The sequence below is a fragment of the Lissotriton helveticus genome, chromosome 5_2 (assembly GCF_964261635.1).
Source record: "Lissotriton helveticus chromosome 5_2, aLisHel1.1, whole genome shotgun sequence".
NCBI lineage: Eukaryota > Metazoa > Chordata > Amphibia > Caudata > Salamandridae > Lissotriton > Lissotriton helveticus.
This window is the reverse complement of record NC_136066.1, coordinates 14,404,993-14,429,399: the sequence shown is the minus strand read 5'-3', so window position 1 is coordinate 14,429,399 and position 24,407 is coordinate 14,404,993. Positions and strand designations below refer to the sequence as shown.

Genomic DNA, 24,407 nt, shown 5'->3' with positions numbered 1-24,407 from the left:
AGCAGTGTCTTTGGGTATAAGCTGCGTCTGGCAGCAGTGTCTTTGGATATAAGCTGCGTCTGGCAGCAGTGTCTTTGGATATTAGCTGCGTCTGGCTCCAGTGTGTTTGGATACAAGGTGTGTCTGGCAGCAGTGTCTTTGGATAGAAGGTGCATCTGGCTCCAGTGTCTTTGGATATAAGCTGCGTCTGGCAGCAGTGTCTTTGGATATAAGCTGCGTCTGGCTCCAGTGTCTTTGGATATAAGCTGCGTCTGGCAGCAGTGTCTTTGGATATAAACTGCGTCTGGCAGCAGTGTCTTTGGGTATTTGCTGCGTCTGGCTCCAGTGTCTTTGTATATAAGCTGCGTCTGGCAGCAGTGTCTTTGGATATAAGCTGCGTCTGGCAGCAGTGTCTTTGGGTATAAGCTGCGTCTGGCAGCAGTGTCTTTGTATATACGCTGCGTCTGGCAGCAGTGTCTTTGTATATAAGCTGCATCTGGCAGCAGTGTCTTTAGATATAAGCTGCGTCTGGCTCCAGTGTCTTTGGATATAAGCTGCGTCTGGCAGCAGTGTCTTTGGATACAAGGTGCGTCTGGCAGCAGTGTCTTTGGATATAAGCTGCGTCTGGCAGCAGTGTCTATGGATATACTCTGCGTCTGGCAGCAGTGTCTTTGGATATAAGCTGCGTCTGGCAGCAGTGTCTTTGGATATAAGCTGCGTCTGGCTCCAGTGTCTTTGAATATAAGCTGTGTCTGGCAGCAGTGTGTTCGGATATAAGCTGCGTCTGGCTCCAGTGTCTTGGGATATAAGCTGCGTCTGGCAGCAGTGTCTTTGGGTATAAGCTGTGTCTGGCTCCAGTGTCTTTGCATATAAGCTGCGTCTGGCAGCAGTGTCTTTGGGTATAAGCTGCGTCTGGCAGCAGTGTCTTTGGATATAAGTTGTGTCTGGCTCCAGTGTCTTTGGATATACGCTGCGTCTGGCAGCAGTGTCTTTGGATACAAGGTGCGTCTGGCAGCAGTGTCTTTGGATACAAGCTGCGTCTGGCAGCAGTGTCTATGGATATACTCTGCGTCTGGAAGCAGTGTCTTTGGATATAAGCTGCGTCTGGCAGCAGTGTCTTTGGATATTAGCTGCGTCTGGCTCCAGTGTCTTTGGATATACGCTGCGTCTGGCAGCAGTGTCTTTGGATATAAGCTGCGTCTGGCTCCAGTGTCTTTGTATATAAGCTGCGTATGGCAGCAGTGTCTTTGGGTATAAGCTGCGTCTGGCAGCAGTGTCTTTGGATATAAGTTGTGTCTGGCTCCAGTGTCTTTGGATATACGCTGCGTCTGGCAGCAGTGTCTTTGGATATAAGCTGCATCCGGCAGCAGTGTCTTTGGATATAAGCTGCGTCTGGCTCCAGTGTCTTTGAATATAAGCTGTGTCTGGCAGCAGTGTGTTCGGATATAAGCTGCGTCTGGCTCCAGTGTCTTTGGATATAAGCTGCGTCTGGCTCCAGTGTCTTTGGATATAAGCTGCGTCTGGCAGCAGTGTCTTTGGGTATAAGCTGCGTCTGGCAGCAGTGTGTTTGGGTATAAGCTGCGTCTGGCAGCAGTGTCTTTGGATGTAAGCTGCGTCTGGCTCCAGTGTCTTTGGATATAAGCTGCGTCTGGCAACAGTGTCTTTGGATATAAGCTGCGTCTGTCTCCAGTGTCTTTGGATATGCACTGCGTCTGGCAGCAGTGTCTTTGGATATGCACTGCGTCTGGCAGCAGTGTCTTTGGATATGCACTGCGTCTGGCAGCAGTGTCTTTGGATATAAGCTGCGTCTGGCAGCAGTGTCTTTGGATATAAGCTGCGTCTGGCAGGAGTGTCTTTAGATATAAGCTGCGTCTGGCAGCAGGTTCTTTGGATATAAGCTGCGTCTGGCAGCAGTGTCTTTGGATATAAGTTGTGTCTGGCAGCAGTGTCTTTGGATATAAGCTGCGTCTGGCAGCAGTGTCTTTGGATGTAAGCTGCGTCTGGCAGCAGTGTCTTTGGATATAAGCTGCGTCTGGCTCCAGTGTCGTTGGATATAAGCTGCGTCTGGCAGCAGTGTCTTTGGATATAAGCTGCGTCTGGCAGCAGTGTCTTTGGATATAAGCTGCGTCTGGCAGCAGTGTCTTTGGATATAAGCAGCGTCTGGCAGCAGTGTCTTTGGGTATAAGCGGTGTCTGGCTCCAGTGTCTTTGGATATAAGCTGCGTCTGGCTCCAGTGTCTTTGGATATAAGCTGCGTCTGGCAGCAGTGTCTTTATATATAAGCGGTGTCTGGCTCCAGTGTCTTTGGATATAAGCTGCGTCTGGCTCCAGTGTCTTTGGATATACGCTGCGTCTGGCTCCAGTGTCTTTGGATATACGCTGCGTCTGGCAGCAGTGTCTTTGGATATAAGCTGCGTCTGGCTCCAGTGTCTTTGGATATAAGCTGCGTCTGGCAGCAGTGTCTTTGGGTATAAGCTGCGTCTGGCTCCAGTGTCTTTGGGTATAAGCTGCGTCTGGCTCCAGTGTCTTTGGATATAAGCTGCGTCTGGCTCCAGTGTCTTTGGATATAAGCTGCGTCTGGCTCCAGTGTCTTTGGATATAAGCTGCGTCTGGCAGCAGTGTGTTTGTATATAAGCTGCGTCTGGCAGCAGTGTCTTTGGATGTAAGCTGCGTCTGGCTCCAATGTCTTTGGATATAAGCTGCGTCTGGCAGCAGTGTCTTTGGATATAAGCTGCGTCTGTCTCCAGTGTCTTTGGATATGCACTGCGTCTGGCAGCAGTGTCTTTGGATATGCACTGCGTCTGGCAGCAGTGTCTTTGGATATAAGCTGCGTCTGGCAGCAGTGTCTTTGGATATAAGCTGCGTCTGGCAGGAGTGTCTTTAGATATAAGCTGCGTCTGGCAGCAGGTTCTTTGGATATAAGCTGCGTCTGGCTCCAGTGTCTTTGTATATAAGCTGCGTCTGGCAGCAGTGTCTTTGGGTATAAGCTGCGTCTGGCAGCAGTGTCTTTGGATATAAGCTGCGTCTGGCTCCAGTGTCTTTGGATATAAGCTGCGTCTGGCAGCAGTGTCTTTGGGTATAAGCTGCGTCTGGCAGCAGTGTGTTTGTATATAAGCTGCGTCTGGCAGCAGTGTCTTTGGATGTAAGCTGCGTCTGGCTCCAGTGTCTTTGGATATAAGCTGCGTCTGGCAGCAGTGTCTTTGGATATAAGTTGTGTCTGGCTCCAGTGTCTTTGGATATACGCTGCGTCTGGCAGCAGTGTCTTTGGATACAAGGTGCGTCTGGCAGCAGTGTCTTTGGATACAAGGTGCGTCTGGCAGCAGTGTCTTTGGATATAAGCTGCGTCTGGCTCCAGTGTCTTTGAATATAAGCTGTGTCTGGCAGCAGTGTGTTCGGATATAAGCTGCGTCTGGCTCCAGTGTCTTTGGATATAAGCTGCGTCTGGCTCCAGTGTCTTTGGATATAAGCTGCGTCTGGCAGCAGTGTCTTTGGATACAAGGTGCGTCTGGCAGCAGTGTCTTTGGATACAAGGTGCGTCTGGCAGCAGTGTCTTTGGATATAAGCTGCGTCTGGCTCCAGTGTATTTGAATATAAGCTGTGTCTGGCAGCAGTGTGTTCGGATATAAGCTGCGTCTGGCTCCAGTGTCTTTGGATATAAGCTGCGTCTGGCTCCAGTGTCTTTGGATATAAGCTGCGTCTGGCAGCAGTGTCTTTGTATATAAGCTGCGTCTGGCAGCAGTGTCTTTGGATGTAAGCTGCGTCTGGCTCCAGTGGCTTTGGATATAAGCTGCGTCTGGCAGCAGTGTCTTTGGATATAAGCTGCATCTGGCAGCAGTGTTTTTGGATATAAGCTGCGTCTGGCAGGAGTGTCTTTAGATATAAGCTGCGTCTGGCAGCAGGTTCTTTGGATATAAGCTGCGTCTAGCAGCAGTGTCTTTGGATATAAGTTGTGTCTGGCAGCAGTGTCTTTGGATATAAGCTGCGTCTGGCAGCAGTGTCTTTGGATGTAAGCTGCGTCTTTGGATATAAGCTGCGTCTGGCTCCAGTGTCGTTGGATATAAGCTGCGTCTGGCTCCAGTGTCTTTGGGTATAAGCTGCGTCTGGCTCCAGTGTCGTTGGATATAAGCTGCGTCTGGCAGCAGTGTCTTTGGATATAAGCTGCGTCTGGCTCCAGTGTCTTTGTATATAAGCTGCGTCTGGCAGCAGTGTCTTTGGATATAAGCTGCGTCTGGCTCCAGTGTCTTTGGATATAAGCTGCGTCTGGCAGCAGTGTCTTTGGATATAAGCTGCGTCTGGCAGCAGTGTCTTTGTATACAAGCTGCGTCTGGCAGCAGTGTCTTTAGATACAAGGTGCGTCTGGCAGCAGTGTCTTTGGATATACGCTGCGTCTGGCTCCAGTGTCTTTGGATATACGCTGCGTCTGGCAGCAGTGTCTTTGAATATGAGCTGCGTCTGGCTCCAGTGTCTATAGATATAAGCTGCGTCTGGCAGCAGTGTCTTTGGATATAAGCTCCGTCTGGCAGCAGTGTCTTTGGATATACGCTGCGTCTGGCAGCAGTGTCTTTGAATATGAGCTGCGTCTGGCTCCAGTGTCTATAGATATAAGCTGCGTCTGGCAGCAGTGTCTTTGGATATAAGCTCCGTCTGGCAGCAGTGTCTTTGGATATACGCTGCGTCTGGCAGCAGTGTCTGGATGTAAACTTCGTCTGGCAGCAGTGTCTTTGGATATACGCTGCATCTGGCTCCAGTGTCTTTAGATACAAGGTGCGTCTGGCTCCAGTGTCTTTGTATATAAGCTGCATCTGGCAGTAGTGTCTTTGGATATAAGCTGCGTCTGGCAGCAGTGTCTTTGGATATAAGCTGTGTCTGGCAGCAGTGTCTTTGGATAGAAGGTGCATCTGGCTCCAGTGTCTTTGGATATAAGCTGCGTCTGGCAGCAGTGTCTTTGGATATAAGCTGCGTCTGGCAGCAGTGTCTTTGGATATAAGCTGCGTCTGGCAGCAGTGTCTTTGGATATACGCTGCATCTGGCTCCAGTGTCTTTAGATACAAGGTGTGTCTGGCAGCAGTGTCTTTGGATATACGCTGCGTCTGGCTCCAGTGTCTTTAAATACAAGGTGCGTCTGGCAGCAGTGTCTTTGGATATACGCTGCATCTGGCTCCAGTGTCTTTAGATACAAGGTGCGTCTGGCAGCAGTGTCTTTGGATATAAGCTGCGTCTGGCAGCAGTGTCTTTGGGTATAAGCTGCGTCTGGCAGCAGTGTCTTTGGGTATAAGCTGCGTCTGGCAGCAGTGTCTGGATGTAAACTTCGTCTGGCAGCAGTGTCTTTCGATATAAGCTGCGTCTGGCTCCAGTGTCTTTGGATATACACTGCGTCTGGCTCCAGTGTCTTTAAATACAAGGTGCGTCTGGCAGCAGTGTCTTTGGATATACGCTGCATCTGGCTCCAGTGTCTTTAGATACAAGGTGCGTCTGGCAGCAGTGCCTTTGGATATAAGCTGCGTCTGGCAGCAGTGTCTTTGGGTATAAGCTGCGTCTGGCAGCAGTGTCTTTGGGTATAAGCTGCGTCTGGCAGCAGTGTCTTTCGATATAAGCTGCGTCTGGCAGCAGTGTCTTTGGATATTAGCTGCGTCTGGCTCCAGTGTGTTTGGATATACGCTGCGTCTGGCTCCAGTGTCTTTGGATATAAGCTGCGTCTGGCAGCAGTGTCTTTGGATATAAACTGCGTCTGGCAGCAGTGTCTTTGTATTTGCTGCGTCTGGCTCCAGTGTCTTTGTATATAAGCTGCGTCTGGCAGCAGTGTCTTTGGATATAAGCTGCGTCTGGCAGCAGTGTCTTTGGGTATAAGCTGCGTCTGGCAGCAGTGTCTTTGTATATACGCTGCGTCTGGCAGCAGTGTCTTTGTATATAAGCTGCATCTGGCAGCAGTGTCTTTAGATATAAGCTGCGTCTGGCTCCAGTGTCTTTGGATATAAGCTGCGTCTGGCAGCAGTGTCTTTGGGTATAAGCTGTGTCTGGCTCCAGTGTCTTTGTATATAAGCTGCGCCTGGCAGCAGTGTCTTTGGGTATAAGCTGCGTCTGGCAGCAGTGTCTTTGGATATAAGTTGTGTATGGCTCCAGTGTCTTTGGATATACGCTGCGTCTGGCAGCAGTGTCTTTGGATACAAGGTGCGTCTGGCAGCAGTGTCTTTGGATATAAGCTGCGTCTGGCAGCAGTGTCTATGGATATACTCTGCGTCTGGCAGCAGTGTCTTTGGATATAAGCTGCGTCTGGCAGCAGTGTCTTTGGATATAAGCTGCGTCTGGCTCCAGTGTCTTTGAATATAAGCTGTGTCTGGCAGCAGTGTGTTCGGATATAAGCTGCGTCTGGCTCCAGTGTCTTGGGATATAAGCTGCGTCTGGCAGCAGTGTCTTTGGGTATAAGCTGTGTCTGGCTCCAGTGTCTTTGGGTATAAGCTGCGTCTGGCAGCAGTGTCTTTGGGTATAAGCTGCGTCTGGCAGCAGTGTCTTTGGATATAAGTTGTGTCTGGCTCCAGTGTCTTTGGATATACGCTGCGTCTGGCAGCAGTGTCTTTGGATACAAGGTGCGTCTGGCAGCAGTGTCTTTGGATACAAGCTGCGTCTGGCAGCAGTGTCTATGGATATACTCTGCGTCTGGAAGCAGTGTCTTTGGATATAAGCTGCGTCTGGCAGCAGTGTCTTTGGATATTAGCTGCGTCTGGCTCCAGTGTCTTTGGATATACGCTGCGTCTGGCAGCAGTGTCTTTGGATATAAGCTGCGTCTGGCTCCAGTGTCTTTGTATATAAGCTGTGTCTGGCAGCAGTGTCTTTGGGTATAAGCTGCGTCTGGCAGCAGTGTCTTTGGATATAAGTTGTGTCTGGCTCCAGTGTCTTTGGATATACGCTGCGTCTGGCAGCAGTGTCTTTGGATATAAGCTGCATCCGGCAGCAGTGTCTTTGGATATAGGCTGCGTCTGGCTCCAGTGTCTTTGAATATAAGCTGTGTCTGGCAGCAGTGTGTTCGGATATAAGCTGCGTCTGGCTCCAGTGTCTTTGGATATAAGCTGCGTCTGGCTCCAGTGTCTTTGGATATAAGCTGCGTCTGGCAGCAGTGTCTTTGGGTATAAGCTGCGTCTGGCAGCAGTGTGTTTGGGTATAAGCTGCGTCTGGCAGCAGTGTCTTTGGATGTAAGCTGCGTCTGGCTCCAGTGTCTTTGGATATAAGCTGCGTCTGGCAACAGTGTCTTTGGATATAAGCTGCGTCTGTCTCCAGTGTCTTTGGATATGCACTGCGTCTGGCAGCAGTGTCTTTGGATATGCACTGCGTCTGGCAGCAGTGTCTTTGGATATGCACTGCGTCTGGCAGCAGTGTCTTTGGATATAAGCTGCGTCTGGCAGCAGTGTCTTTGGATATAAGCTGCGTCTGGCAGGAGTGTCTTTAGATATAAGCTGCGTCTGGCAGCAGGTTCTTTGGATATAAGCTGCGTCTGGCAGCACTGTCTTTGGATATAAGCTGCGTCTGGCAGCAGTGTCTTTGGATATGAGCTGCGCCTGGCAGCAGTGTCTTTAGATACAAGGTGCGTCTGGCAGCAGTGTCTTTGGATATAAGTTGTGTCTGGCAGCAGTGTCTTTGGATATAAGCTGCGTCTGGCAGCAGTGTCTTTGGATGTAAGCTGCGTCTGGCAGAAGTGTCTTTGGATATAAGCTGCGTCTGGCTCCAGTGTCGTTGGATATAAGCTGCGTCTGGCAGCAGTGTCTTTGGATATAAGCTGCGTCTGGCAGCAGTGTCTTTGGATATAAGCTGCGTCTGGCAGCAGTGTCTTTGGATATAAGCAGCGTCTGGCAGCAGTGTCTTTGGGTATAAGCGGTGTCTGGCTCCAGTGTCTTTGGATATAAGCTGCGTCTGGCAGCAGTGTCTTTATATATAAGCGGTGTCTGGCTCCAGTGTCTTTGGATATAAGCTGCGTCTGGCTCCAGTGTCTTTGGATATACGCTGCGTCTGGCTCCAGTGTCTTTGGATATACGCTGCGTCTGGCAGCAGTGTCTTTGGATATAAGCTGCGTCTGGCTCCAGTGTCTTTGGATATAAGCTGCGTCTGGCAGCAGTGTCTTTGGGTATAAGCTGCGTCTGGCAGCAGTGTGTTTGTATATAAGCTGCGTCTGGCAGCAGTGTCTTTGGATGTAAGCTGCGTCTGGCTCCAGTGTCTTTGGATATAAGCTGCGTCTGGCAGCAGTGTCTTTGGATATAAGCTGCGTCTGTCTCCAGTGTCTTTGGATATGCACTGCGTCTGGCAGCAGTGTCTTTGGATATGCACTGCGTCTGGCAGCAGTGTCTTTGGATATAAGCTGCGTCTGGCAGCAGTGTCTTTGGATATAAGCTGCGTCTGGCAGGAGTGTCTTTAGATATAAGCTGCGTCTGGCAGCAGGTTCTTTGGATATAAGCTGCGTCTGGCTCCAGTGTCTTTGTATATAAGCTGCGTCTAGCAGCAGTGTCTTTGGGTATAAGCTGCGTCTGGCAGCAGTGTCTTTGGATATAAGTTGTGTCTGGCTCCAGTGTCTTTGGATATACGCTGCGTCTGGCAGCAGTGTCTTTGGATACAAGGTGCGTCTGGCAGCAGTGTCTTTGGATACAAGGTGCGTCTGGCAGCAGTGTCTTTGGATATAAGCTGCGTCTGGCTCCAGTGTCTTTGAATATAAGCTGTGTCTGGCAGCAGTGTGTTCGGATATAAGCTGCGTCTGGCTCCAGTGTCTTTGGATATAAGCTGCGTCTGGCTCCAGTGTCTTTGGATATAAGCTGCGTCTGGCAGCAGTGTCTTTGGATACAAGGTGCGTCTGGCAGCAGTGTATTTGGATACAAGGTGCGTCTGGCAGCAGTGTCTTTGGATACAAGGTGCGTCTGGCAGCAGTGTCTTTGGATATAAGCTGCGTCTGGCAGCAGTGTGTTCGGATATAAGCTGCGTCTGGCTCCAGTGTCTTTGGATATAAGCTGCGTCTGGCTCCAGTGTCTTTGGATATAAGCTGCGTCTGGCAGCAGTGTCTTTGTATATAAGCTGCGTCTGGCAGCAGTGTCTTTGGATGTAAGCTGCGTCTGGCTCCAGTGGCTTTGGATATAAGCTGCGTCTGGCAGCAGTGTCTTTGGATATAAGCTGCGTCTGTCTCCAGTGTCTTTGGATATACACTGCGTCTGGCAGCAGTGTCTTTGGATATAAGCTGCATCTGGCAGCAGTGTTTTTGGATATAAGCTGCGTCTGGCAGGAGTGTCTTTAGATATAAGCTGCGTCTGGCAGCAGGTTCTTTGGATATAAGCTGCGTCTAGCAGCAGTGTCTTTGGATATAAGTTGTGTCTGGCAGCAGTGTCTTTGGATATAAGCTGCGTCTGGCAGCAGTGTCTTTGGATGTAAGCTGCGTCTTTGGATATAAGCTGCGTCTGGCTCCAGTGTCGTTGGATATAAGCTGCGTCTGGCTCCAGTGTCTTTGGGTATAAGCTGCGTCTGGCTCCAGTGTCGTTGGATATAAGCTGCGTCTGGCAGCAGTGTCTTTGGATATAAGCTGCGTCTGGCTCCAGTGTCTTTGGATATAAGCTGCGTCTGGCAGCAGTGTCTTTGGATATAAGCTGCGTCTGGCAGCAGTGTCTTTGTATATAAGCTGCGTCTGGCAGCAGTGTCTTTAGATACAAGGTGCGTCTGGCAGCAGTGTCTTTGGATATACGCTGCGTCTGGCTCCAGTGTCTTTAGATATAAGCTGCGTCTGGCAGCAGTGTCTTTGGATATAAGCTCCGTCTGGCAGCAGTGTCTTTGGATATACGCTGCGTCTGGCAGCAGTGTCTTTGAATATGAGCTGCGTCTGGCAGCAGTGTCTTTGGATATAAGCTGCGTCTGGCAGCAGTGTCTATGGATTTAAGCTGCGTCTGGCAGCAGTGTCTTTGGATATAAGCTGCGTCTGGCTCCAGTGTCTTTGGATATAAGCTGCGTCTGGCAGCAGTGTCTTTGGATATAAGCTGCGTCTGGCAGCACTGTCTTTGGATATAAGCTGCGTCTGGCAGCAGTGTCTTTGGATATGAGCTGCGCCTGGCAGCAGTGTCTTTGGATATAAGCTGCGTCTGGCAGCAGTGACTTTGGATATAAGCTGCGTCTGGCAGCAGTGTCTTTGGATATAAGCTGCGTCTGGCAGCAGTGTCTTTGGATATAAGCTGCGTCTGGCAGCAGTGTCTTTGGATATAAGCTGCGTCTGGCAGCAGTGTCTTTGGATATAAGCGGCGTCTGGCAGCAGTGTCTTTGTATATCAGCTGCGTCTGGCAGCAGTGTCTTTGGGTATAAGCTGCGTCTGGCAGCAGTGTCTTTGGATATAAGCTGCGTCTGGCAGCAGTGTCTTTGTATATAAGCTGCATCTGGCAGCAGTGTCTTTACATATAAGCTGCGTCTGGCTCCAGTGTCTTTGGATATAAGCTGCGTCTGGCAGCAGTGTCTTTGGGTATAAGCTGTGTCTGGCTCCAGTGTCTTTGGATATAAGCTGCGTCTGGCTCCAGTGTCTTTGGATATACGCTGCGTCTGGCTCCAGTGTCTTTGGATATACGCTGCGTCTGGCAGCAGTGTCTTTAGATATAAGCTGCGTCTGGCTCCAGTGTCTTTGTATATAAGCTGCGTTTGGCAGCAGTGTCTTTGGGTATAAGCTGCGTCTGGCAGCAGTGTCTTTGGATATAAGTTGTGTCTGGCTCCAGTGTCTTTGGATATAAGCTGCGTCTGGCAGCAGTGTCTTTGGATATAAGCTGCATCCGGCAGCAGTGTCTTTGGATATACGCTGCGTCTGGCTCCAGTGTCTTTGAATATAAGCTGTGTCTGGCAGCAGTGTGTTCGGATATAAGCTGCGTCTGGCTCCAGTGTCTTTGCAGATAAGCTGCGTCTGGCTCCAGTGTCTTTGGATATAAGCTGCGTCTGGCAGCAGTGTCTTTGGGTATAAGCTGCGTCTGGCAGCAGTGTCTTTGTATATAAGCTGCGTCTGGCAGCAGTGTCTTTGGATGTAAGCTGCGTCTGGCAGCAGTGTCTTTGGATATAAGCTGCTTCTGGCAGGAGTGTCTTTAGATATAAGCTGCGTCTGGCAGCAGGTTCTTTGGATATAAGCTGTGTCTGGCAGCAGTGTCTTTGGATATAAGTTGTGTCTGGCAGCAGTGTCTTTGGATATAAGCTGCGTCTGGCAGCAGTGTCTTTGGATATAAGCTGTGTCTGGCAGCAGTGTCTTTGGATGTAAGCTGCGTCTGGCAGCAGTGTCTTTGGATATAAGCTGCGTCTGGCTCCAGTGTCTTTGGATATAAGCTGCGTCTGGCTCCAGTGTCTTTAGATACAAGCTGCGTCTGGCTCCAGTGTCTTTGGATATACGCTGCGTCTGGCTTCAGTGTCTTTGGATATAAGCTGTGTCTGGCAGCAGTGTCTTTGGGTATAAGCTGCGTCTGGCAGCAGTGTCTTTGGGTATAAGCTGCGTCTGGCAGCAGTGTCTTTGGGTATAAGCTGCGTCTGACAGCAGTGTCTTTGGGTATAAGTTGTGTCTGGCAGCAGTGTCTTTGGATATACGCTGCATCTGGCTCCAGTGTCTTTAGATACAAGGTGCGTCTGGCAGCAGTGCCTTTGGATATAAGCTGCATCTGGCAGTAGTGTCTTTGGATATAAGCTGCGTCTGGCAGCAGTGTCTTTGGATATAAGCTGCATCTGGCAGCAGTGTCTTTGGATAGAAGGTGCATCTGGCTCCAGTGTCTTTGGATATAAGCTGCGTCTGGCAGCAGTGTCTTTGGATATAAGTTGTGTCTGGCAGCAGTGTCTTTGGATATAAGCTGCGTCTGGCAGCAGTGTCTTTGGATGTAAGCTGCGTCTGGCAGCAGTGTCTTTGGATATAAGCTGCGTCTGGCTCCAGTGTCTTTGGATATAAGCTGCGTCTGGCTCCAGTTTCTTTAGATACAAGCTGCGTCTGGCTCCAGTGTCTTTGGATATACGCTGCGTCTGGCTCCAGTGTCTTTGGATATAAGCTGCGTCTGGCTCCAGTGTCTTTAGATACAAGCTGTGTCTGGCTCCAGTGTCTTTGGATATAAGCTGTGTCTGGCAGCAGTGTCTTTGGGTATAAGCTGCGTCTGGCAGCAGTGTCTTTGGGTATAAGCTGCATCTGGCAGCAGTGTCTTTGGGTATAAGCTGCGTCTGGCAGCAGTGTCTGGATGTAAACTTCGTCTGGCAGCAGTGTCTTTGGATATACGCTGCATCTGGCTCCAGTGTCTTTAGATACAAGGTGTGTCTGGCAGCAGTGTCTTTGGATAGAAGGTGCATCTGGCTCCAGTGTCTTTGGATATAAGCTGCGTCTGGCAGCAGTGTCTTTGGATATAAGCTGCGTCTGGCATCAGTGTCTTTGGATATAAGCTGCGTCTGGCAGCAGTGTCTTTGGATATACGCTGCATCTGGCTCCAGTGTCTTTAGATACAAGGTGTGTCTGGCAGCAGTGTCTTTGGATATACGCTGCGTCTGGCTCCAGTGTCTTTAAATACAAGGTGCGTCTGGCAGCAGTGTCTTTGGATATACGCTGCATCTGGCTCCAGTGTCTTTCGATATAAGCTGCGTCTGGCTCCAGTGTCTATGGATATACGCTGCGTCTGGCTCCAGTGTCTTTAAATACAAGGTGCGTCTGGCAGCAGTGTCTTTGGATATACGCTGCATCTGGCTCCATTGTCTTTAGATACAAGGTGCGTCTGGCAGCAGTGTCTTTGGATATAAGCTGCGTCTGGCAGCAGTGTCTTTGGATATAAGCTGCGTCTGGCAGCAGTGTCTTTGGGTATAAGCTGCGTCTGGTAGCAGTGTCTTTGGATATAAGTTGTGTCTGGCTCCAGTGTCTTTGGATATACGCTGCGTCTGGCAGCAGTGTCTTTGGATACAAGGTGCGTCTGGCAGCAGTGTCTTTGGATATAAGCTGCGTCTGGCTCCAGTGTCTTTGAATATAAGCTGTGTCTGGCAGCAGTGTGTTCGGATATAAGCTGCGTCTGGCTCCAGTGTCTTTGGATATAAGCTGCGTCTGGCTCCAGTGTCTTTGGATATAAGCTGCGTCTGGCAGCAGTGTCTTTGGATACAAGGTGCGTCTGGCAGCAGTGTCTTTGGATACAAGGTGCGTCTGGCAGCAGTGTCTTTGGATATAAGCTGCGTCTGGCTCCAGTGTATTTGAATATAAGCTGTGTCTGGCAGCAGTGTGTTCGGATATAAGCTGCGTCTGGCTCCAGTGTCTTTGGATATAAGCTGCGTCTGGCTCCAGTGTCTTTGGATATAAGCTGCGTCTGGCAGCAGTGTCTTTGTATATAAGCTGCGTCTGGCAGCAGTGTCTTTGGATGTAAGCTGCGTCTGGCTCCAGTGGCTTTGGATATAAGCTGCGTCTGGCAGCAGTGTCTTTGGATATAAGCTGCATCTGGCAGCAGTGTTTTTGGATATAAGCTGCGTCTGGCAGGAGTGTCTTTAGATATAAGCTGCGTCTGGCAGCAGGTTCTTTGGATATAAGCTGCGTCTAGCAGCAGTGTCTTTGGATATAAGTTGTGTCTGGCAGCAGTGTCTTTGGATATAAGCTGCGTCTGGCAGCAGTGTCTTTGGATGTAAGCTGCGTCTTTGGATATAAGCTGCGTCTGGCTCCAGTGTCGTTGGATATAAGCTGCGTCTGGCTCCAGTGTCTTTGGGTATAAGCTGCGTCTGGCTCCAGTGTCGTTGGATATAAGCTGCGTCTGGCAGCAGTGTCTTTGGATATAAGCTGCGTCTGGCTCCAGTGTCTTTGTATATAAGCTGCGTCTGGCAGCAGTGTCTTTGGATATAAGCTGCGTCTGGCTCCAGTGTCTTTGGATATAAGCTGCGTCTGGCAGCAGTGTCTTTGGATATAAGCTGCGTCTGGCAGCAGTGTCTTTGTATACAAGCTGCGTCTGGCAGCAGTGTCTTTAGATACAAGGTGCGTCTGGCAGCAGTGTCTTTGGATATACGCTGCGTCTGGCTCCAGTGTCTTTGGATATACGCTGCGTCTGGCAGCAGTGTCTTTGAATATGAGCTGCGTCTGGCTCCAGTGTCTATAGATATAAGCTGCGTCTGGCAGCAGTGTCTTTGGATATAAGCTCCGTCTGGCAGCAGTGTCTTTGGATATACGCTGCGTCTGGCAGCAGTGTCTTTGAATATGAGCTGCGTCTGGCTCCAGTGTCTTTGGATATAAGCTCCGTCTGGCAGCAGTGTCTTTGGATATAAGCTGCGTCTGGCAGCAGTGTCTTTGGATATAAGCTGTGTCTGGCAGCAGTGTCTTTGGATAGAAGGTGCATCTGGCTCCAGTGTCTTTGGATATAAGCTGCGTCTGGCAGCAGTGTCTTTGGATATAAGCTGCGTCTGGCAGCAGTGTCTTTGGATATAAGCTGCGTCTGGCAGCAGTGTCTTTGGATATACGCTGCATCTGGCTCCAGTGTCTTTAGATACAAGGTGTGTCTGGCAGCAGTGTCTTTGGATATACGCTGCGTCTGGCTCCAGTGTCTTTAAATACAAGGTGCGTCTGGCAGCAGTGTCTTTGGATATACGCTGCATCTGGCTCCAGTGTCTTTAGATACAAGGTGCGTCTGGCAGCAGTGTCTTTGGATATAAGCTGCGTCTGGCAGCAGTGTCTTTGGGTATAAGCTGCGTCTGGCAGCAGTGTCTTTGGGTATAAGCTGCGTCTGGCAGCAGTGTCTGGATGTAAACTTCGTCTGGCAGCAGTGTCTTTCGATATAAGCTGCGTCTGGCTCCAGTGTCTTTGGATATACACTGCGTCTGGCTCCAGTGTCTTTAAATACAAGGTGCGTCTGGCAGCAGTGTCTTTGGATATACGCTGCATCTGGCTCCAGTGTCTTTAGATACAAGGTGCGTCTGGCAGCAGTGCCTTTGGATATAAGCTGCGTCTGGCAGCAGTGTCTTTGGGTATAAGCTGCGTCTGGCAGCAGTGTCTTTGGGTATAAGCTGCGTCTGGCAGCAGTGTCTTTCGATATAAGCTGCGTCTGGCAGCAGTGTCTTTGGATATTAGCTGCGTCTGGCTCCAGTGTGTTTGGATATACGCTGCGTCTGGCTCCAGTGTCTTTGGATATAAGCTGCGTCTGGCAGCAGTGTCTTTGGATATAAACTGCGTCTGGCAGCAGTGTCTTTGGGTATTTGCTGCGTCTGGCTCCAGTGTCTTTGTATATAAGCTGCGTCTGGCAGCAGTGTCTTTGGATATAAGCTGCGTCTGGCAGCAGTGTCTTTGGGTATAAGCTGCGTCTGGCAGCAGTGTCTTTGTATATACGCTGCGTCTGGCAGCAGTGTCTTTGTATATAAGCTGCATCTGGCAGCAGTGTCTTTAGATATAAGCTGCGTCTGGCTCCAGTGTCTTTGGATATAAGCTGCGTCTGGCAGCAGTGTCTTTGGGTATAAGCTGTGTCTGGCTCCAGTGTCTTTGTATATAAGCTGCGCCTGGCAGCAGTGTCTTTGGGTATAAGCTGCGTCTGGCAGCAGTGTCTTTGGATATAAGTTGTGTATGGCTCCAGTGTCTTTGGATATACGCTGCGTCTGGCAGCAGTGTCTTTGGATACAAGGTGCGTCTGGCAGCAGTGTCTTTGGATATAAGCTGCGTCTGGCAGCAGTGTCTATGGATATACTCTGCGTCTGGCAGCAGTGTCTTTGGATATAAGCTGCGTCTGGCAGCAGTGTCTTTGGATATAAGCTGCGTCTGGCTCCAGTGTCTTTGAATATAAGCTGTGTCTGGCAGCAGTGTGTTCGGATATAAGCTGCGTCTGGCTCCAGTGTCTTGGGATATAAGCTGCGTCTGGCAGCAGTGTCTTTGGGTATAAGCTGTGTCTGGCTCCAGTGTCTTTGGGTATAAGCTGCGTCTGGCAGCAGTGTCTTTGGGTATAAGCTGCGTCTGGCAGCAGTGTCTTTGGATATAAGTTGTGTCTGGCTCCAGTGTCTTTGGATATACGCTGCGTCTGGCAGCAGTGTCTTTGGATACAAGGTGCGTCTGGCAGCAGTGTCTTTGGATACAAGCTGCGTCTGGCAGCAGTGTCTATGGATATACTCTGCGTCTGGAAGCAGTGTCTTTGGATATAAGCTGCGTCTGGCAGCAGTGTCTTTGGATATTAGCTGCGTCTGGCTCCAGTGTCTTTGGATATACGCTGCGTCTGGCAGCAGTGTCTTTGGATATAAGCTGCGTCTGGCTCCAGTGTCTTTGTATATAAGCTGTGTCTGGCAGCAGTGTCTTTGGGTATAAGCTGCGTCTGGCAGCAGTGTCTTTGGATATAAGTTGTGTCTGGCTCCAGTGTCTTTGGATATACGCTGCGTCTGGCAGCAGTGTCTTTGGATATAAGCTGCATCCGGCAGCAGTGTCTTTGGATATAAGCTGCGTCTGGCTCCAGTGTCTTTGAATATAAGCTGTGTCTGGCAGCAGTGTGTTCGGATATAAGCTGCGTCTGGCTCCAGTGTCTTTGGATATAAGCTGCGTCTGGCTCCAGTGTCTTTGGATATAAGCTGCGTCTGGCAGCAGTGTCTTTGGGTATAAGCTGCGTCTGGCAGCAGTGTGTTTGGGTATAAGCTGCGTCTGGCAGCAGTGTCTTTGGATGTAAGCTGCGTCTGGCTCCAGTGTCTTTGGATATAAGCTGCGTCTGGCAACAGTGTCTTTGGATATAAGCTGCGTCTGTCTCCAGTGTCTTTGGATATGCACTGCGTCTGGCAGCAGTGTCTTTGGATATGCACTGCGTCTGGCAGCAGTGTCTTTGGATATGCACTGCGTCTGGCAGCAGTGTCTTTGGATATAAGCTGCGTCTGGCAGCAGTGTCTTTGGATATAAGCTGCGTCTGGCAGGAGTGTCTTTAGATATAAGCTGCGTCTGGCAGCAGGTTCTTTGGATATAAGCTGCGTCTGGCAGCACTGTCTTTGGATATAAGCTGCGTCTGGCAGCAGTGTCTTTGGATATGAGCTGCGCCTGGCAGCAGTGTCTTTAGATACAAGGTGCGTCTGGCAGCAGTGTCTTTGGATATAAGTTGTGTCTGGCAGCAGTGTCTTTGGATATAAGCTGCGTCTGGCAGCAGTGTCTTTGGATGTAAGCTGCGTCTGGCAGCAGTGTCTTTGGATATAAGCTGCGTCTGGCTCCAGTGTCGTTGGATATAAGCTGCGTCTGGCAGCAGTGTCTTTGGATATAAGCTGCGTCTGGCAGCAGTGTCTTTGGATATAAGCTGCGTCTGGCAGCAGTGTCTTTGGATATAAGCAGCGTCTGGCAGCAGTGTCTTTGGGTATAAGCGGTGTCTGGCTCCAGTGTCTTTGGATATAAGCTGCGTCTGGCAGCAGTGTCTTTATATATAAGCGGTGTCTGGCTCCAGTGTCTTTGGATATAAGCTGCGTCTGGCTCCAGTGTCTTTGGATATACGCTGCGTCTGGCTCCAGTGTCTTTGGATATACGCTGCGTCTGGCAGCAGTGTCTTTGGATATAAGCTGCGTCTGGCTCCAGTGTCTTTGGATATAAGCTGCGTCTGGCAGCAGTGTCTTTGGGTATAAGCTGCGTCTGGCAGCAGTGTGTTTGTATATAAGCTGCGTCTGGCAGCAGTGTCTTTGGATGTAAGCTGCGTCTGGCTCCAGTGTCTTTGGATATAAGCTGCGTCTGGCAGCAGTGTCTTTGGATATAAGCTGCGTCTGTCTCCAGTGTCTTTGGATATGCACTGCGTCTGGCAGCAGTGTCTTTGGATATGCACTGCGTCTGGCAGCAGTGTCTTTGGATATAAGCTGCGTCTGGCAGCAGTGTCTTTGGATATAAGCTGCGTCTGGCAGGAGTGTCTTTAGATATAAGCTGCGTCTGGCAGCAGGTTCTTTGGATATAAGCTGCGTCTGGCTCCAGTGTCTTTGTATATAAGCTGCGTCTAGCAGCAGTGTCTTTGGGTATAAGCTGCGTCTGGCAGCAGTGTCTTTGGATATAAGTTGTGTCTGGCTCCAGTGTCTTTGGATATACGCTGCGTCTGGCAGCAGTGTCTTTGGATACAAGGTGCGTCTGGCAGCAGTGTCTTTGGATACAAGGTGCGTCTGGCAGCAGTGTCTTTGGATATAAGCTGCGTCTGGCTCCAGTGTCTTTGAATATAAGCTGTGTCTGGCAGCAGTGTGTTCGGATATAAGCTGCGTCTGGCTCCAGTGTCTTTGGATATAAGCTGCGTCTGGCTCCAGTGTCTTTGGATATAAGCTGCGTCTGGCAGCAGTGTCTTTGGATACAAGGTGCGTCTGGCAGCAGTGTATTTGGATACAAGGTGCGTCTGGCAGCAGTGTCTTTGGATACAAGGTGCGTCTGGCAGCAGTGTCTTTGGATATAAGCTGCGTCTGGCAGCAGTGTGTTCGGATATAAGCTGCGTCTGGCTCCAGTGTCTTTGGATATAAGCTGCGTCTGGCTCCAGTGTCTTTGGATATAAGCTGCGTCTGGCAGCAGTGTCTTTGTATATAAGCTGCGTCTGGCAGCAGTGTCTTTGGATGTAAGCTGCGTCTGGCTCCAGTGGCTTTGGATATAAGCTGCGTCTGGCAGCAGTGTCTTTGGATATAAGCTGCGTCTGTCTCCAGTGTCTTTGGATATACACTGCGTCTGGCAGCAGTGTCTTTGGATATAAGCTGCATCTGGCAGCAGTGTTTTTGGATATAAGCTGCGTCTGGCAGGAGTGTCTTTAGATATAAGCTGCGTCTGGCAGCAGGTTCTTTGGATATAAGCTGCGTCTAGCAGCAGTGTCTTTGGATATAAGTTGTGTCTGGCAGCAGTGTCTTTGGATATAAGCTGCGTCTGGCAGCAGTGTCTTTGGATGTAAGCTGCGTCTTTGGATATAAGCTGCGTCTGGCTCCAGTGTCGTTGGATATAAGCTGCGTCTGGCTCCAGTGTCTTTGGGTATAAGCTGCGTCTGGCTCCAGTGTCGTTGGATATAAGCTGCGTCTGGCAGCAGTGTCTTTGGATATAAGCTGCGTCTGGCTCCAGTGTCTTTGGATATAAGCTGCGTCTGGCAGCAGTGTCTTTGGATATAAGCTGCGTCTGGCAGCAGTGTCTTTGTATATAAGCTGCGTCTGGCAGCAGTGTCTTTAGATACAAGGTGCGTCTGGCAGCAGTGTCTTTGGATATACGCTGCGTCTGGCTCCAGTGTCTTTAGATATAAGCTGCGTCTGGCAGCAGTGTCTTTGGATATAAGCTCCGTCTGGCAGCAGTGTCTTTGGATATACGCTGCGTCTGGCAGCAGTGTCTTTGAATATGAGCTGCGTCTGGCAGCAGTGTCTTTGGATATAAGCTGCGTCTGGCAGCAGTGTCTATGGATTTAAGCTGCGTCTGGCAGCAGTGTCTTTGGATATAAGCTGCGTCTGGCTCCAGTGTCTTTGGATATAAGCTGCGTCTGGCAGCAGTGTCTTTGGATATAAGCTGCGTCTGGCAGCACTGTCTTTGGATATAAGCTGCGTCTGGCAGCAGTGTCTTTGGATATGAGCTGCGCCTGGCAGCAGTGTCTTTGGATATAAGCTGCGTCTGGCAGCATTGACTTTGGATATAAGCTGCGTCTGGCAGCAGTGTCTTTGGATATAAGCTGCGTCTGGCAGCAGTGTCTTTGGATATAAGCTGCGTCTGGCAGCAGTGTCTTTGGATATAAGCTGCGTCTGGCAGCAGTGTCTTTGGATATAAGCGGCGTCTGGCAGCAGTGTCTTTGTATATCAGCTGCGTCTGGCAGCAGTGTCTTTGGGTATAAGCTGCGTCTGGCAGCAGTGTCTTTGGATATAAGCTGCGTCTGGCAGCAGTGTCTTTGTATATAAGCTGCATCTGGCAGCAGTGTCTTTACATATAAGCTGCGTCTGGCTCCAGTGTCTTTGGATATAAGCTGCGTCTGGCAGCAGTGTCTTTGGGTATAAGCTGTGTCTGGCTCCAGTGTCTTTGGATATAAGCTGCGTCTGGCTCCAGTGTCTTTGGATATACGCTGCGTCTGGCTCCAGTGTCTTTGGATATACGCTGCGTCTGGCAGCAGTGTCTTTAGATATAAGCTGCGTCTGGCTCCAGTGTCTTTGTATATAAGCTGCGTTTGGCAGCAGTGTCTTTGGGTATAAGCTGCGTCTGGCAGCAGTGTCTTTGGATATAAGTTGTGTCTGGCTCCAGTGTCTTTGGATATAAGCTGCGTCTGGCAGCAGTGTCTTTGGATATAAGCTGCATCCGGCAGCAGTGTCTTTGGATATACGCTGCGTCTGGCTCCAGTGTCTTTGAATATAAGCTGTGTCTGGCAGCAGTGTGTTCGGATATAAGCTGCGTCTGGCTCCAGTGTCTTTGCAGATAAGCTGCGTCTGGCTCCAGTGTCTTTGGATATAAGCTGCGTCTGGCAGCAGTGTCTTTGGGTATAAGCTGCGTCTGGCAGCAGTGTCTTTGTATATAAGCTGCGTCTGGCAGCAGTGTCTTTGGATGTAAGCTGCGTCTGGCAGCAGTGTCTTTGGATATAAGCTGCTTCTGGCAGGAGTGTCTTTAGATATAAGCTGCGTCTGGCAGCAGGTTCTTTGGATATAAGCTGTGTCTGGCAGCAGTGTCTTTGGATATAAGTTGTGTCTGGCAGCAGTGTCTTTGGATATAAGCTGCGTCTGGCAGCAGTGTCTTTGGATATAAGCTGTGTCTGGCAGCAGTGTCTTTGGATGTAAGCTGCGTCTGGCAGCAGTGTCTTTGGATATAAGCTGCGTCTGGCTCCAGTGTCTTTGGATATAAGCTGCGTCTGGCTCCAGTGTCTTTAGATACAAGCTGCGTCTGGCTCCAGTGTCTTTGGATATACGCTGCGTCTGGCTTCAGTGTCTTTGGATATAAGCTGTGTCTGGCAGCAGTGTCTTTGGGTATAAGCTGCGTCTGGCAGCAGTGTCTTTGGGTATAAGCTGCGTCTGGCAGCAGTGTCTTTGGGTATAAGCTGCGTCTGACAGCAGTGTCTTTGGGTATAAGTTGTGTCTGGCAGCAGTGTCTTTGGATATACGCTGCATCTGGCTCCAGTGTCTTTAGATACAAGGTGCGTCTGGCAGCAGTGCCTTTGGATATAAGCTGCATCTGGCAGTAGTGTCTTTGGATATAAGCTGCGTCTGGCAGCAGTGTCTTTGGATATAAGCTGCATCTGGCAGCAGTGTCTTTGGATAGAAGGTGCATCTGGCTCCAGTGTCTTTGGATATAAGCTGCGTCTGGCAGCAGTGTCTTTGGATATAAGTTGTGTCTGGCAGCAGTGTCTTTGGATATAAGCTGCGTCTGGCAGCAGTGTCTTTGGATGTAAGCTGCGTCTGGCAGCAGTGTCTTTGGATATAAGCTGCGTCTGGCTCCAGTGTCTTTGGATATACGCTGCGTCTGGCTCCAGTGTCTTTGGATATAAGCTGCGTCTGGCTCCAGTGTCTTTAGATACAAGCTGTGTCTGGCTCCAGTGTCTTTGGATATAAGCTGTGTCTGGCAGCAGTGTCTTTGGGTATAAGCTGCGTCTGGCAGCAGTGTCTTTGGGTATAAGCTGCATCTGGCAGCAGTGTCTTTGGGTATAAGCTGCGTCTGGCAGCAGTGTCTGGATGTAAACTTCGTCTGGCAGCAGTGTCTTTGGATATACGCTGCATCTGGCTCCAGTGTCTTTAGATACAAGGTGTGTCTGGCAGCAGTGTCTTTGGATAGAAGGTGCATCTGGCTCCAGTGTCTTTGGATATAAGCTGCGTCTGGCAGCAGTGTCTTTGGATATAAGCTGCGTCTGGCATCAGTGTCTTTGGATATAAGCTGCGTCTGGCAGCAGTGTCTTTGGATATACGCTGCATCTGGCTCCAGTGTCTTTAGATACAAGGTGTGTCTGGCAGCAGTGTCTTTGGATATACGCTGCGTCTGGCTCCAGTGTCTTTAAATACAAGGTGCGTCTGGCAGCAGTGTCTTTGGATATACGCTGCATCTGGCTCCAGTGTCTTTCGATATAAGCTGCGTCTGGCTCCAGTGTCTATGGATATACGCTGCGTCTGGCTCCAGTGTCTTTAAATACAAGGTGCGTCTGGCAGCAGTGTCTTTGGATATACGCTGCATCTGGCTCCATTGTCTTTAGATACAAGGTGCGTCTGGCAGCAGTGTCTTTGGATATAAGCTGCGTCTGGCAGCAGTGTCTTTGGATATAAGCTGCGTCTGGCAGCAGTGTCTTTGGGTATAAGCTGCGTCTGGTAGCAGTGTCTTTGTATATAAGCTGCGTCTGGCAGCAGTGTCTTTGTATATAAGCTGCGTCTGGCTCCAGTGTCTTTGGGTATAAGCTGCGTCTGGCAGCAGTGTCTTTTGGATATTAGCTGCGTCTGGCTCCAGTGTCTTTGGATATACGCTTTGTCTGGCAGCAGTGTCTTTTGGATATTAGCTGCGTCTGGCTCCAGTGTCTTTGGATATACGCTTTGTCTGGCAGCAGTGTCTTTTGGATATTAGCTGCGTCTGGCAGCAGTGTCTTTGGGTATAAGCTGTGTCTGGCTCCAGTGTCTTTGTATATAAGCTGCGCCTGGCAGCAGTGTCTTTGGGTATAAGCTGCGTCTGGCAGCAGTGTCTTTGGATATAAGCTGCGTCTGGCAGCAGTGTCTTTGGGTATTTGCTGCGTCTGGCTCCAGTGTCTTTGGATATAAGCTGCGTCTGGCAGCAGTGTCTTTGGATATAAGCTGCGTCTGGCAGCAGTGTCTTTGGGTATTTGCTGCGTCTGGCTCCAGTGTCTTTGTATATAAGCTGCGTCTGGCAGCAGTGTCTTTGGATATAAGCTGCGTCTGGCAGCAGTGTCTTTGGGTATAAGCTGCGTCTGGCAGCAGTGTCTTTGTATATACGCTGCGTCTGGCAGCAGTGTCTTTGTATATAAGCTGCATCTGGCAGCAGTGTCTTTAGATATAAGCTGCGTCTGGCTCCAGTGTCTTTGGATATAAGCTGCGTCTGGCAGCAGTGTCTTTGGGTATAAGCTGTGTCTGGCTCCAGTGTCTTTGTATATAAGCTGCGCCTGGCAGCAGTGTCTTTGGGTATAAGCTGCGTCTGGCAGCAGTGTCTTTGGATATAAGTTGTGTCTGGCTCCAGTGTCTTTGGATATACGCTGCGTCTGGCAGCAGTGTCTTTGGATACAAGGTGCGTCTGGCAGCAGTGTCTTTGGATATAAGCTGCGTCTGGCAGCAGTGTCTATGGATATACTCTGCGTCTGGCAGCAGTGTCTTTGGATATAAGCTGCGTCTGGCAGCAGTGTCTTTGGATATAAGCTGCGTCTGGCTCCAGTGTCTTTGAATATAAGCTGTGTCTGGCAGCAGTGTGTTCGAATATAAGCTGCGTCTGGCTCCAGTGTCTTTGGATATAAGCTGCGTCTGGCAGCAGTGTCTTTGGGTATAAGCTGTGTCTGGCTCCAGTGTCTTTGTATATAAGCTGCGTCTGGCAGCAGTGTCTTTGGGTATAAGCTGCGTCTGGCAGCAGTGTCTTTGGATATAAGTTGTGTCTGGCTCCAGTGTCTTTGGATATACGCTGCGTCTGGCAGCAGTGTCTTTGGATACAAGGTGCGTCTGGCAGCAGTGTCTTTGGATACAAGCTGCGTCTGGCAGCAGTGTCTATGGATATACTCTGCATCTGGCAGCAGTGTCTTTGGATATAAGCTGCGTCTGGCAGCAGTGTCTTTGGATATAAGCTGCGTCTGGCTCCAGTGTCTTTGGATATAAGCTGCGTCTGGCAGCAGTGTCTTTGGATATTAGCTGCGTCTAGCAGCAGTGTCTTTGGATATAAGCTGCGTCTGGCAGCAGTGTCTTTGGATATAAGCTGCGTCTGGCAGCAGTGTCTTTGGATATAAGCTGCCTCTGGCAGCAGTGTCTTGATATAAGCTGCATCTGGCTCCAGTGTCTTTGGATATGCGCTGCGTCTGGCTCCAGTGTCTTTAAATACAAGGTGCGTCTGGCAGCAGTGTCTTTGGATATACGCTGTGTCTGGCAGCAGTGTCTTTGGATATAAGCTGCATCTGGCAGCAGTGTCTTTGGATATAAGTTGTGTCTGGCAGCAGTGTCTTTGGATATAAGCTGCGTCTGGCAGCAGTGTCTTTGGATATACACTGCGTCTGGCAGCAGTGTCTTTGGATATAAGCTGCGTCTGGCAGCAGTGTCTTTAGATATAAGCTGCATCTGGCAGCAGTGTCTTTAGATATAAGCTGCGTCTGGCTGCAGTGTCTTTGGATATAAGCTGCGTCTGGCAGCAGTGTTTTTAGATATAAGCTGCGTCTGGCTGCAGTGTCTTTGGATATAAGCTGCGTCTGGCAGCAGTGTCTTTGGATATAAGCTGCGTCTGGCAGCAGTGTCTTTGTATATAAGCTGCGTCTGGCTGCAGTGTCTTTGGATATAAGCTGCGTCTGGCAGCAGTGTCTTTGGATATAAGCTGCGTCTGGCAGCAGTGTCTTTGGATATACACTGCGTCTGGCAGCAGTGTCTTTGGATATAAGC

At 49.9% G+C, this 24,407-nt stretch overlaps 1 protein-coding gene across 2 annotated transcripts in view; it reads left to right on the top strand.

Moving 5' to 3' along the window:
• EEIG1 (estrogen-induced osteoclastogenesis regulator 1) overlaps positions 1 to 24,407 on the top strand; it is a 379,290-nt gene that overhangs the window by 197,368 nt on the left and 157,515 nt on the right. The gene's annotated exons all lie outside the window — the stretch shown is intronic.